This window comes from Mustela putorius, unplaced genomic scaffold (genome assembly GCF_011764305.1).
Source record: "Mustela putorius furo isolate JIRA1106 unplaced genomic scaffold, ASM1176430v1.1 tig00000695_pilon_pilon_pilon, whole genome shotgun sequence".
NCBI lineage: Eukaryota > Metazoa > Chordata > Mammalia > Carnivora > Mustelidae > Mustela > Mustela putorius.
In genome coordinates this window covers 7,213,876-7,227,292 of record NW_025421447.1, presented here as the reverse complement: position 1 = coordinate 7,227,292, position 13,417 = coordinate 7,213,876, and the positions used below count along the sequence as shown (strand labels likewise).

Below are 13,417 nucleotides of genomic sequence, written 5' to 3'. Positions count from 1 at the left end.
TAGGGACCAGTGACAGCAATTGGTTGGGCACAGACGTGTCCTCATGTCCCCAGGCAGGTCAAAGGACTGAAAAGATCACTCTGTACTCAGTGATTTTCTACTCAAGGAAATGTTAAAGAGGTTCCTAGTTGCCTTTGGAAATATATAGATAACATAAATACAGAGGATATTCTAGACTTAATCATGGAATTTTGTTTTATTTTATTTTATATTTTATTTATTTGTTTGACAGAGAGAGACACAGCCAGAGAAGGAACACAGGCAGGAGGAGTGAGAGGGAAAAGCAGGCCTCCTGCAGAGCAGGGAGCCAGATGCGGGACTCGATCCCAGGACCTTGGGATCATGACCCAGGCCAGGGACAGTTGCTTAACGACTGAGCCACCCAGGTGTGCCTCATCATGGGACTTCAGAGAGAAGGATGCCTCGACCAGTGGTTTCCAGACGGCTAAGTAAGCTTGCTGCTTGTCTTTCCCTGGGAAGGTCTGTCCTTTGTTTTGAGATTACATGTTTTTCTATAGATTTTTATGTGGCGTAAATAATAGAATATACTGGGGCGCCTGGGTGGCTCAGTGGGTTAAGCCGCTGCCTTTGGCTCAGGTCATGATCTCAGGGTCCTCGGATCGAGTCCCACATGGGGCTCTCTGCTTGGCAGGGAGCCTGCTTCCTCCTCTCTCTCTCTGCCTGCCTCTCCAACTACTTGTGATTTCTCTCTGTCAAATAAATAAATAAATAAAATCTTAAAAAAAAAAAATAATAGAATATACTATATTATACGTAACAAGTATACGTTACGTGTATATGAATGCTTACAGATTAATAGCGTGTTTGTTTAAAAGGTCCTTTCTAAAAATGAGATTGATCTGCATGGAAGGAGGGCCATCATAGATTTTATGAAGGAAGAGAAAGGAAGACTTTTTATACTTCTGTAAAATTTGAAAGTTTTCCAGCATGTACTTCTTTTATAATCATACGACATATTAACTACCTTTTTAGCAAATAACAGAGATAGGTATATAGGTTTGAGTTTTGTTGTTCTTCATGTACTTAAGAAAAAGTCAGCAACTCCCATGTCGATCACTGACTTTCCGGATTTTTGTTTGTTTGTTTTTACATTTTGCCGGTTATCAAAATCCCAAAGTCTGGGGATCTACAGCTTTAATCTACCTCTTCTTGATTTCACAAAGAAACTTTGGTTCTTCGTGTATCACATTCATGATTGGCCGTATTTGCATACTGCCCTGTACTGTGGTCTGCTTGCTAGTTTTCTTTAAGTTGTTCACTTTAAGTTAAAGGTCCTTCAGAATTTTTTTTTTAAAGATTTTATTTATTTATTTGACAGAGATCACAGGTAGGCAGAGAGGCTGGCAGAGAGAGAGGAGGAAGCACGCTTCCCGCTGAGCAGAGAGCCTGATGCGGGGCTCCATCCCAGGACCCTGAGATCATGACCTGAGCCGAAGGCAAAGGCTTTAACCCACTGAGCCACCCAGAATTTTTGTTTTAAAAATTTTTGTTTTAAAAATTTAGTATTGGGGCGCCTGGGTGGCTCAGTGGGTTAAGCCGCTGCCTTCGGCTCAGGTCATGATCTCAGGGTCCTCGGATCGAGTCCCGCATCGGGCTCTCTGCTCGGCAGGGAGCCTGTTTCCTCTCTCTCTCTCTCTGCCTGCCTCTCTGCCTACTTGTGATCTCTCTCTCTGTCAAATAAATAAATAAAAAATCTTTAAAAAAAAAAAATTTAGTATTGGGACACCTGGGTGGCTCAAGTCATTGGGTGTCTGCCTTTAGCTCAGGTCATGATCCCAGGATCCTGGGATCGAGCCCCGCATCGGGTTCCCTGCTTGGCGGGAAGCAGGCTTCCCCCTCTCCCACTTCCCCTGCCTGTTCCCTCTCTCGCCGTGTCTCTGTCAGATAAATAAATAAAATCTAAAAATAAATCAATTAATTAAAAAAATATAGACCTTGCTAGTCTAGCTACTGTTAAAAAAATTAATTAAGTAAGTAAGTAAGTTTATTATTATTTTTTAGTAATCTTTAAACCCAGCATGGGGCTCAAACTCACAGCCCTGAGGTCAAGATTGCATGTTCTATCGACTGAGCCAGCTGGCACCCCAAACACATGTCCTTTAGAAAGTAAATTTCATGTGATTGAGAAACAGTATCTATAAATCCTTGATTTGACGGGGTAATTATTTCCTAATTTATTTTATTTTTTTAATATTTCATTTATTTATTTAAAGGGAGTGCAAGCAGGGTGTGGGGCAAAGGGAGAGAGAGAGAGAAGCAGATTCCCCAGTGAACATGGAGCCCAAGGCAGGGTTCAGTCTCATGACCCTGAGATCATGACCTGAGCCAAAATCAAGAGTTGGACGCTTAACTGACTGAGCCCCACACACACCCCATTCCTAATTTATTTTAGGCTATAAGTAATTATTAAAATAAAAATCAAGAGGAGCTCCTGGGTGGCTCAGTCAGTTAAGCATCTGCCTTTGGCTCAGGTCATGATCTCAGTCAAGAGCTCCCTCTCCCCCTCTCCTCTGCTTGTGCTCTGTCTCTCTCTCAAAGAAAATATTTATTTAAAAAACTCAATAGAAATGAAAACATCTTGCCTGCAGTCAATGGTGTTGAGACCGTGTTGTAGGAAACCTCGCTTCATCTAGTTGTGTGGTAGGGAAATGGGGGCCCACACGTGGAAGGGATTGCCTGAGATCAAGTTGGTTGTTAGGGACAGAACCAGGACATGAGCCTCTACCTTCCAATTTCTAGTCTGCTGATCTTTCTATTACATATGAGATGACTTCTAAGTCAATGAGATGTCCTCAGGTCTTAAAAGAACTAATATGTGAAAGTAATGGCCATATATATAATTTATTTTCTGTAACAACTGTATTGTAGAACTGGCAGTAGTCAGCTTAATTGTGTCTAGAACATTTTTAAACTTTTATTTTTTTTTTTTTTTTTTTTAAAGATTTTATTTATTTGTCAGAGAGAGGGAGAGAGAGCAAGCACAGGCAGACAGAATGGCAGGCAGAGGCAGAGGGAGAAGCAGGCTCCCCGCCGAGCAAGGAGCCCGATGTGGGACTCGATCCCAGGACGCTGGGACCACGACCCGAGCCGAAGGCAGCTGCTTAACCAACTGAGCCACCCAGGCGTCCCTAAACTTTTATTTTTAAAGTTATGTGTCTGCCCAGTGTGGGTCTTGAACTCACGACCCTGACTACAGACTAAGCCAGCCAGGCGCCCCTCTAGTATACCTTTAAACATACATGTTTTCTTTTTCTTCTTTTTTCTGTTGAGATTTTATTTCTTTATTAGAGAGAGAGAGCACAGGTAGGCAGAAGGACAGAGGAGGAAGCAGGCTCCCCACTGAGCAGAGAGCCTGATGTGGGGCTCGATCCTGGGACCCTGGGATCACATCCTGAGCTGAAAGCAGAAGCTTTAACCCACTGAGCCACCCAGGCGCCCCCCAGAATCCCACTTCTTACCATCTACCCTGAGAAAGTCATCACACTTGTGCATGCACATGAAGTCGCATCCAGAAGGTAACCCGTACAAAGACATCCATTACAGCATTATTTGTGAGAGCAAAAATTGGGAACACCCACATCTCTGATAGTAAGGAATAGCTAAATCAACTACCCAGCAGGTAAGAAGTCAGCTACATCTACATGGTAGGATTCTTTCCTATATTACCAAACAGCAGAAAGCAATGTGTACATTGTAATATCATTTAGCTTATGTCCAAAGAAACTGAAATCAGTGCTGTATGTTTTTAAAGACACACACACATAGATACGTAAATGCTTTTAAAAATTCTGGACATAATACCTATATCAAATTGATAACAGTGGTTACTTTTGGGAAAGAATAATGAGGGGTATTTAGCTCTATTTAGAATTCTGCATTTTTACATTGAGAAAATATTTATTGTGTGTGTCAACAGGCGCACCTGGGCAGCTCAGTCGGTCGAGCAGGTGACTCTCGGTGTCTGCTCAGGTGTTGATCTCGGGGCCATGAGATCGGGGCCCGTGTCAGGCTCCACGCTCTGTGCGGAGCCTGCTTCTACCACTCCTTCTACGCTCCCTCCCTCACAAATAAAGAAAAAAATCTTAAAAAAAAAAAAAGAATTTTAAGTAGCCTTATGATCACATTAGCATGTGAAACCAAGTGGGACAAAAGGTAGTATAATTTCTCTAAAGAAATTACTCTTCACTCATTTCTAACTCTTTGGGGAGAAAAATACAGAAGCAAGGTATAATCACAAGGTATAATGTGATGTAAGTATCGTGAGGTTCAAGTTTAAAAAAGAATAGAAGTAGGAAGGGAAGAAAGTATAGAAGATCACAGATATAATATGGTATTGTTGATGAGACAAAAAATATGTAAATATCCATAAAGTTTTTCTAGAAAAATATATGAGAAACTGCGATAGTTACCACTGGGAAGGACAATATTTTCTCTCTGTGCATCTTTTAAAGCAGCCTGGGAATTTTTTAGTGACCAAGGGATTAGCTGGGTGGAGGAAGGAGAGCCATTTGAGTTCAGACATAAACACGCCAAACCGTTAATTAACAATATGGGGTAGTGATCATTGCTATGGGCTGTGAAATCAGAATTGAGAGAAGAGAGATCTTGGTGGGGAGAGGGGGATCACTGAAGACCTTTCCTGCGTAGTTGCATCTGAAGTAGGCCCCCAGAAAGCACTAAGATTTACAGCAGATAGGAGGAAGAAAGGCAGTCTATGTCGATTAAGAAAGTACTTAGCAGGGGCGCCTGGGTGGCTCAGTGGGTTAAGCCTCTGTCTTCGGCTCAGGTCATGGTCTCAGAGTCCTGGGATCGAGCCCCGCATCTGGCTCTCTGCTCAGAAGGGAGCCTGCTTCCCCCCTCTCTCTGCCTTCCTCTCTGCCTCCTTGTGATCTCTCTCTGTGTCAAATAATAAAATCTTTAAAAGAAAGAAAATACTTAGCAAGTAGTGTGTTGACCCCATCTGGCTAGGGTGGTTAGGTCTTAATAGAAAGTTCTAGTAGATGTTGGTAGCTCTTGAAAGGGTAAGAACTGTTGGTTCCTCAAGTAAAGAGTAGAGGCCAGGGGCGCTGGGTGGCTCAGTGGGTTGAGCCGCTGCCTTCGGCTCGGGTCGTGGTCTCAGGGTCCTGGCATCGAGTCCCACATCGGGCTCTCTGCTCGGCAGGGAGCCTGCTTCCTCCTCTCTCTCTCTCTGCCTGCCTCTCTGCCTACTTGTGATCACTCTCTGTCAAATAAATAAAATCTTAAAAAAAAAAAAAAAAAAAGAGTAGAGGCCAGACCCTTGGAGGAACTTTGAAGAATGGCGGGAGCAAAGAGAAGCCAAAGGGAAAACAAGTTGCTAGAATGGTAGGAGCGCCAGATAGGGATACTATGCTGGAACGAGGAGACAGCTTCTGGAAGCAAGCATGATGGGTACTGTGGGATGCTTCGTAGAGGGCAAGTAAGGCGCCAGCTGACACTCCTCGAATCGGACACGCAGAGTTGCCACGTGACCCAGAGACTTCTGTCTTAGGGGGAAACGAGATACAAAAAGGCTGTATATCATTTTCTGCTTCTGCTAGAGGTCGGAATAGATCAATTCATAGAGGCAGAAAACAGTAGCATTTGCCCCAACTTCATGGGAGAAGACCTTGGGGAATGAGTACTAATGGGTCGGAGTTTATTTTTGTAGTGACAAAAACACTCCGCAATGAGGGAGTGGGGATAACTGCACAGTCTTGTAAACCTTCTACCAAAAGTTTGGGGGGCGCCTGGGTGGCTCAGTCAGTGAAGCGTCTGCCTTGGGATCAAGTCATGATGCCGGCGTCCTGGGATCGAACCCTGTGTCCAGCTTCCTGCTCAGCAGGGAGCCTGCTTCTCCCTCTCCCACTGCCCCTGCTTGTGATCCCTCTCTCGCTCTGTCAAATAAATAAAAAATTTAAGAAATAAAATAAAAACTCTTGAACACTTTAAAATCATGAACTTCATGGGATATAAATTATATCTCAGCTTCTTTTTTTTTTTTTAAGTGCAAACCGGGAAATGTATTCTCTTTGGCAGTGTCACTTTTTTTTTTTTTTAAGATTTTGGTTTTTTGTTTTTTTTTTTTTTTCAAGATTTTATTCATTTTTAGAGAGAGTGCACGAGCGGTGGGGAGGGGTAGAGGAAGAGGGAGAGAATCTCAGGCAGATTCCCCGCTGAGCATGGAGCCGGAAACAGGGCTCGATCCTACGACCCTGGGATCATGACCTGAGCCAAAACCAAAAGTCAAGATCCTCAGCCCACTGAGCCACCTACATGCCCCAGATTTTAATTTTTTTTTTAAGTAATCTACACCCAACACGGACTTAAACCCACAACCCAAGGCCAAGAGTCCCATACTCCACGACCGAGCCAGCAGGCGCCCCAACAGCTGGTCACCCTTCAAGGTAGTTTTGATGAGAGAGTCAGATAGCAACGAAAGATTATGAGAAACCATTAAAATGTTACTTGTGGAGGTTTTTAATTGAAAATTTTTGATCTGTTATTGAGAACTATTCCAGTCTCCCAAGAATAGATGTGACATGTATCAGCCACGAAGAATATTCCAGGGGACATGTGACTCCATCGTCTGTAAAAACAGACTTGTAACAACAGTAATGTTTTTTAAAGCCTTGTCTGACCTGTACACCTGTATACCGCTTTTTAAAAAAATTTGTGTTTAAATGCCAGTGTAGGGGGGCGCCTGGGTGGCTCAGTGGGTTAAAGCCTCTGCCTTCGGCTCAGGTCACGATCCCAGGGTCCTGGGATCGAGCCCCAAGTCAGGCTCTCTGCTCTGCAGGGAGCCTGCTTCCTCCTCTTTCTGCCTGCCTCTCTGCCTACTTGTGATCTCTGTCTGTCAGATAAATAAATAAAATCTTTGAAAAAAATTAAAATAAAATAAATGCCAGTGTAGTTAACATATGGTGTTATATTAGTGTCAGAAGTCGAGGTCCGTGATTATAGTTGCATAGAACACCATCCAGTGCTCGTCTCATCACGTGCCCTCTTTTGTGCCCGTCACCCAATGACCCAGCCCCCCACCCCCTGCCCTGCAGCAACCCTCAGTGGGTTCCCTATGATTAAGAGTCTCTTAGGATTTGTCTCCCTTTGCGATTTCGTCCCATTTTTCCCTCCCTTCCCCTATGACCCTCTGTTTTGTTTCTTAAATCCACGTATGAGTGAGATCATGAGGCAGAGTCTGTATCTGACTGCTTTCACTTAGCATTATCCCTTCTAGCTCCATCCATGTCCTCACCAATGGCAAGATTTCATTTCATTTTTTCTGGCTGAGTAATATTCCTGTGTGTGTGTGTGTGTGTGTGTGTGTGTGTGTGTGTACCATGTCTTTATCTGTTTGTGTACCGATGGACACCTTCTCTGTTCCGTAATTGCGCTGGTCATAGATAATGCCGCTATAAACATCAGGATGCATGGATCCCCGTGAATTCGAACTTTTGCGTCCTTTGGGTAAATACCAAGTAGTGAGATTGCCGGGTCATAGGGTAGCTCTATTTCTAAGTTCTTGAAGAACCTCCATGCTGTTCTGCAGAGCGGCCGCCCCAGCTTGCCTTCCAGCAAGAGCGCAGGCAGGCTCCCCTTTCTCCACATCCTCGCCAACACCCGTCCTTTCCTGACTTGATACTTACATACTCTCCTCAATTCACTGATTAACCGTTTGCCCATTAACAAAATGGCACGAGCAAATGCTCCCGATGTGATTTCATTTTGGTTTTTGTTCGCTTGCTTGTGGGTTTTTCAGGTGTACGTTTTGTGTTTGTGCAAATGTGTACTCCTGTGTGAACACCATTCCGGTAAAGATACAACGGATTTCCAGCACCCCAGAACTTTCCAGTGTCTTTCTGGTCTGTGCCCCTCCTAAAGACAACCACCGTTGTAAGTCCTACCCTCGTTCCCTTTTAACAACTTACAATCTGATGTGAGTCGCATAAAGCAGTAGAAAATCATACGTGCAGTATAATTGCAACCACGTGGGAAAATACTAGGAGGATGTGGTTAAGACATTAATACGGGTTTCTGCTGAGTGATAGGAATAACAGCGATTTTGTTTTGCACCTTTACGCTTGCCTACCTGGAATTTTCTGTGAAGGGCCCGTGTTATACAACGAAAAATAAAACGAAGCTTAAAAAATTTTAACTTAAAAGACATACGGGAAGAGAAAGGATAGGAGATGACATCAAATATTTGGCCACAAAGTTCGGTACGTTTACAGTAATGTGGCAAATAAGTCTAGAGACCATACATACGTAAAGGAATCTATTTCTTTCTTTCTTTTTTAAATTTAATTTAATTTTGTTTATTTGAGAGGGAGAGAGCGCATGAGCAGGGGGAGGGGCAGAGGGTGAGGAAGAAGCAGGCTCCCCAGACCCGGGGATCGTGACCTGAGCTGAAGGCAGATACTTACCGGACAGAGCCATCCAGGTGCCCCAAAGGAATCTGTTTCCCCATCTCCGGGGTTGACTCCAGGTCCCCAGTCGTGGGGGGTCTGGAGCTTCCGCAGCCTGGCTGGGCCCCCCGACACTTCTCCTTCTGGCCACATGTGCTCGCCCTGGTCCTGTCCCTTGTTCACTGAAGGGCACCTGCCCTCGACTCCCTAACCGGAGACCTTTCTCCGCCCCTCCCACCTCTGTACCTCTGCTGTTCTTGGACCCATAAGACACTCTAATGCTTTCACCATCCATTATCCCTGTCCAGCTGAGAGCCCATGCTCGGTCATTTCGGCCACTGTCTTGCCAGGGGTCTCCGTGCCCTGTCCTCGACTTCCTCCCGCACACCTCGAACCATGGCCACTTCTGCTACCTCTTTATACCCGGCATGCACAGTGCAGCCCAGGGAACCCGCCTCCCCCCGTCCCTGCTCAGAAATCCTTTGCCCTAACCTCGCCGCCTTTCCATTCCCCATGGTGACTTTTCCCAACCTTCTTCCTCTAGGAGGAAACCTTATCCTCGCCTTCCAGGAGCCAGATCACCAGATGAGGGCTCCCCGGAAACAGCTGCACCCAGACACTGAGCCTGTGGGCTTCCCTCCTTCCTCCTGTTGGTCCATCCTAAGCTGGTCCCGGGGGGAGGGGAGGGGGGTGCAGGGCTCTGCCTCCCACCCCCACTGCCTTCTTGGGGCCTAAGGGTTCACCGAGACCCTTACCGCTCCTTCAACTTGCTCCTTCTCAACCACGTCTCCTTCGCTTTAAAAGAAGTCCTCTGGGGGCACCTGGGTGGCTCAGTGGGTTGAGCCTCTGCCTTCGGCTCAGGTCATGATCCCAGAGACCAGGGATCGAGCCCCGCATCGGGCTCTCTGCTCAGCAGGGAGCCTGCTTCCCCCTCTCTCTCTCTGCCTGCCTCTCTGTCTACTTGTGATCTCTGCCTGTCAAATAAATAAATAAAATCTTAAAAAAAAAAAAAAAGAAGAAGAAGTCCTCTGGACTCCGCCACCCCCCACTGCCCCCCACCTCCCTGTGCCCACCGACAGCCACACTTCCTGAAGGAACGACCTGCCTCCCTGTCCGGTGGCCTTGCATCTCAGTTTGTTGGCACCCGCTGCCACCAGGCGACCCTCAGTCCCCAGGCTGCCAATACAGAAGCTATTTCTGAGCCCTTCCCTTGCCACCCCCTTCTTGAAATAGTCCTCGCGTGGCTTTTGTGATCTCACATCTGCTTACACTTCTATTGCTGGCTTTTCGTGAAATCCATCCCCTTGCTCTTGGTTGCGGAGGAAGCTCAAAGCCTCAAATCACTGGTCTTTCTCTTTTCCGATCCGTTCAGACCCGCACCGCTGGTCAGGGAAGCTGAGGGGTCCTGCACGAAACGGCCAAAAGCAACCCCTTCCCCCCTTTCGACATCGCCTTTTAACGGTGTCTTCATACTGCTCCACTGGCCAGCCAGCTGGAAATGCCATCTAGTGCCAAGCCAGCTGTTTGAGCAGGATTGCCCTGACACCTTCCCCGGCTGATTGTCTTTCAGATTATAGATTTGTCACGGTCAATGCCAACCCCAGGCTGGCTCCCTCCTGCCCCTTGGCTGGGCTTGGGCCTTTTTGCCATCTAGCTTTCCAGACAATGAGAGTCATTTGGGGGTTTTGTTGTTGTTGTTGTTTTGTTTTGTTTTGTTTTTTGTTTTTTTAAGATTTACTTATACTTTAGAGAGAGAGCACGCATGTGCGTGATCAGGGAGGGGGCAGAAGGAGAGAGACACGGGGACGTGTGTGACACAGGGTCCTGAGGGCCTCCCTCCCAGGGCTGTCGGGATCAGGGGAGCTACCTTGCAGAGAGCGCCGGCTGTAAGATGCGCGACAGTTGGAAACTGTCACCCTAAAGCACCCGGTCTACGGTGAGCATTTCTCACCGTGCAGAGATTCACATAGCGAGACTGAAGGCGAGAGGATTTGCAGCCTGGGGTACGAACAGCACTTCCCCTGAAGGAGCTAAGGGCTGCCTGTAGCTTCTCCTGCTCCCAACAGTTGGCCCCATTTCCAGACTCTTCCCCGGGGCCAGACAGTGGGTTGTCATCCTCGTCTCCTCCCTCTGCCCCACATCGGCCCCCACATAGTCATGGAGCTGGGCGATTCTGTCTTCACTCCGGTCTCCCTTCCCTCACCCCCACGGCCCTGAGCTTAGTCCCCACCACCTCCATCCCTCTCCAGACCGTCCCTAATTTTCTCTCCTCCGGTCCCTTCTTTTGACATTGTAAGCAAGTCATCACTTTATAATGCAGTTCTGACTGTGCCATTCTCCCTAGAAAACCCGTAACCCCAGAGCGGTTCAAAGGATGAATTTTACAGCCCAACAAACAAACCAAAGGCAGGTTCGGAAAGCCGCAGAAGACCTGGTCTGGCTTCCACACCCCTCACTGCCCACCCTCCCTGGCCTCTGTTTCTTACCCTAAATTCTGCCCTGTGCATGCTGTTTATTCTTTGCGGGCAGCCTTCTGTCCTCTCCTGCTCCTCCCTCGACTTCGGCTCTCAGCTGCTGGTGATGCCTCTCCCAGATGCCCTCACTGATCTCCCCAGATGTGCCTCATCTTAGCCTTTTTGTAGCATTTATCACCTCTTTGAGTGACTGCCCTGGGCTGAGCACCAAGGGAGGGAGGTGCGGGGCTGTCGGCCCCCTGGAGCTTCAAGTCTATGAAGGGAGGAGAGGGACACTAGACTGAATTACACTAAATACATCCATTGCATTGAGAGAGAGAGAAGGAATGTTTGACATGGCTGGAGGGGTCTGGAGGAGGTGACACTGAGCAGAGCCTCTAGGGGACAGGAGCTGGGGCAAGCCAAGAGTAGGGGGTGGAGTGTTCGGGACAGTGGGGGTGGGGGGGGAAGGCCTTGCCAGAAGGGAGCCTGGGGGTTTCAGAAGATCTCACATCCAGCCCGGGTTTACTACAACGTAACTCTGACCCCTTCCCTCTGAGCAGCGTGGCGTAGTCCCCCTGGATGGGAAGCTGGCTTCCTCCTGCTTGTCCAGAGCTCGTGCTCTAGCATCCCGCCCCCACCCCAAGGAGGAAGGTCACGCTGCCTCATGGGCGGGGGCACACAGAGAGATGCCCATGGCCAACAGCACCTGGGGGGCGGTGCCCCTGAGCCACTTTGCAGGTGAATCCTGCAGCTCCACATGCCACTGGCCTGGTTCCCCACGACCCTGCCCACATCCCAGGTCTATTAGCAAAATAAAGATCGGGGCCATTTGAAGGCTCCCAAGTCTTGGGCTGGCTTTGAGCAGCAGCCACACGCAGCTGGACCGGCCGGCGTCCTGTGTGTGTCCAGCAGCGGGTGGCAGGTGGCGCAGCTTGGTGGCTAAGTGGGCAGCCCTCACCAGGCCTTGGTTGGGAGCCCAACGCGGCTACTCACCGCCTATTTGTGTGACCTTTGGCAAGTCAGTTCATCTCTCTCTCCTTCCGTGTCCTTCGCTGCACAGTGTGCACAAAACAGTGTTTCCGTTTGTTGTGACGGCGGGTGATGGAGTAAGTGACGAATGCAGGCAATACAGACCGGCCCTGGCAGCGTCGGGACAAGCCTCGGGGCAGCGGACCGTGGCTCTGTGGAGTGGCTCTGTTTCTGGTTTTAGAGCAGGTGCATGCGTGCGCGTGCACGTCTCTGTGTTTGTCTCTGCGCGTGCATGCGCACATGTCGGCGGCATCCGCTTTCAGTCCCATGTGCTGTGGTACTGTCTCTGCATTCACAGTTTATCCCACGAGACGGCCAAGCCCAGGGCCCGACCCTCACTCCTGCATCCCCAGGACCCAAAGCAGGCCCGCACGCGATGCGCGCGTGACGACTGTGTGGTTAATGAGTGCGCGCGCAGCACTTGCACGAGGCGTGCGAAGACACCCCCAGTCCCGACCGGCTCCCGACCCGCTGTAGGGTCCCTCCACAGCAGCCCCTCACTTTGTCGTGCGCATCAACAGAAAATACACTGTCCCTCCTCCCTCACAGCCAAGGGTCCTGTGCTACCTGCGTCCTCTCAGATGTGCTTGGGGGTCGGCCAAGGACCGCTGGGAAAATACTGAAGCTTCACCAGGCAACTGCTTAATAGCGGGCAGCGGTAGGATAGACAGCTCAATGAGACAGAACGTGCGCTTGCTTTAGGATTTTTTTTTTTTTAAGATTTTATTTATTTATTTGACAGACAGAGATCACAAGAAGGCAGGCAGAGAGAGAGGGAAGCAGGCTCCCCGCTGAGCAGAGAGCCCGATGCGGGGCTCTATCCCAGGATACTGAGAACATGATCTGAGCTGAAGGCAGACACTTAACCCACTGAACCACCCAGGCGCTTCTAGGATGAGTCTTATTTTACTTGTCACTTCGTCCTTCCATTCATCGCCGTTTCTTACGGGCCGGTGTGCTTCGCGTCAGTCCTCATATTCAGCAGAAGGAGACGCTGAGGCAGTTGAGTTAGTGTGAGACCTGGGGCATCCACTTGTGACTTGCTCTGAGGGTGGAAACCTTTTCCAGACCCAGACTTACTCCGTGGCCCGGTACTGTCTTCATTCAGCTTTCACGCGTGTGGGTTTTATCCCATGACAGCAGCCGCCCCTGCAAGGACCTGAGGGTCTTGACTCTCCTCAGCGATCCATGCTTGCCAGGACCATGGCTCGTGGGAAATCTCAGCCAGCTGAGTCCCTTGACGTCGCTGTGGTTGACTGAGGACAGGCCTGTCACTCCGCCTGTTACCGCACCCCGCTGCAGAACGAAGGAGGTCACCACAAGAGGACTTGGAACCTACGCTCCTGTGCTGTTGACTTTCTAGATTTCTGACGAGGCGTTATTTACATTCTCTTCCTGTAAAGAGCTGGCCTTGGATGTGTAGAGAACAGGGGAATGTCTTGTGAAAAGCCTCGCGTGTGCACACACACACACACCGATAAGTATCATTAAGGGAGTGTACCATTGAAA

General features: G+C 48.5%; 1 protein-coding gene across 8 annotated transcripts in view; it reads left to right on the top strand.

Moving 5' to 3' along the window:
- Positions 1 to 13,417, top strand: part of LOC101675236 — a 20,143-nt gene extending 6,726 nt beyond the window's left edge. For 2 of the 8 annotated variants that reach the window (XR_006607654.1, XR_006607653.1), the window contains exons 3-5: positions 233 to 449; positions 7,778 to 7,911; positions 8,968 to 9,344. The gene's annotated coding sequence lies outside the window, so the exon portion shown is untranslated. Of the gene's footprint in view, positions 1 to 232; positions 450 to 7,777; positions 7,912 to 8,967; positions 9,348 to 13,016 lie in introns of those variants that run through there. The other 6 variants (XR_006607651.1, XR_006607656.1, XR_006607655.1 and 3 more) reach the window with 6 other exon arrangements.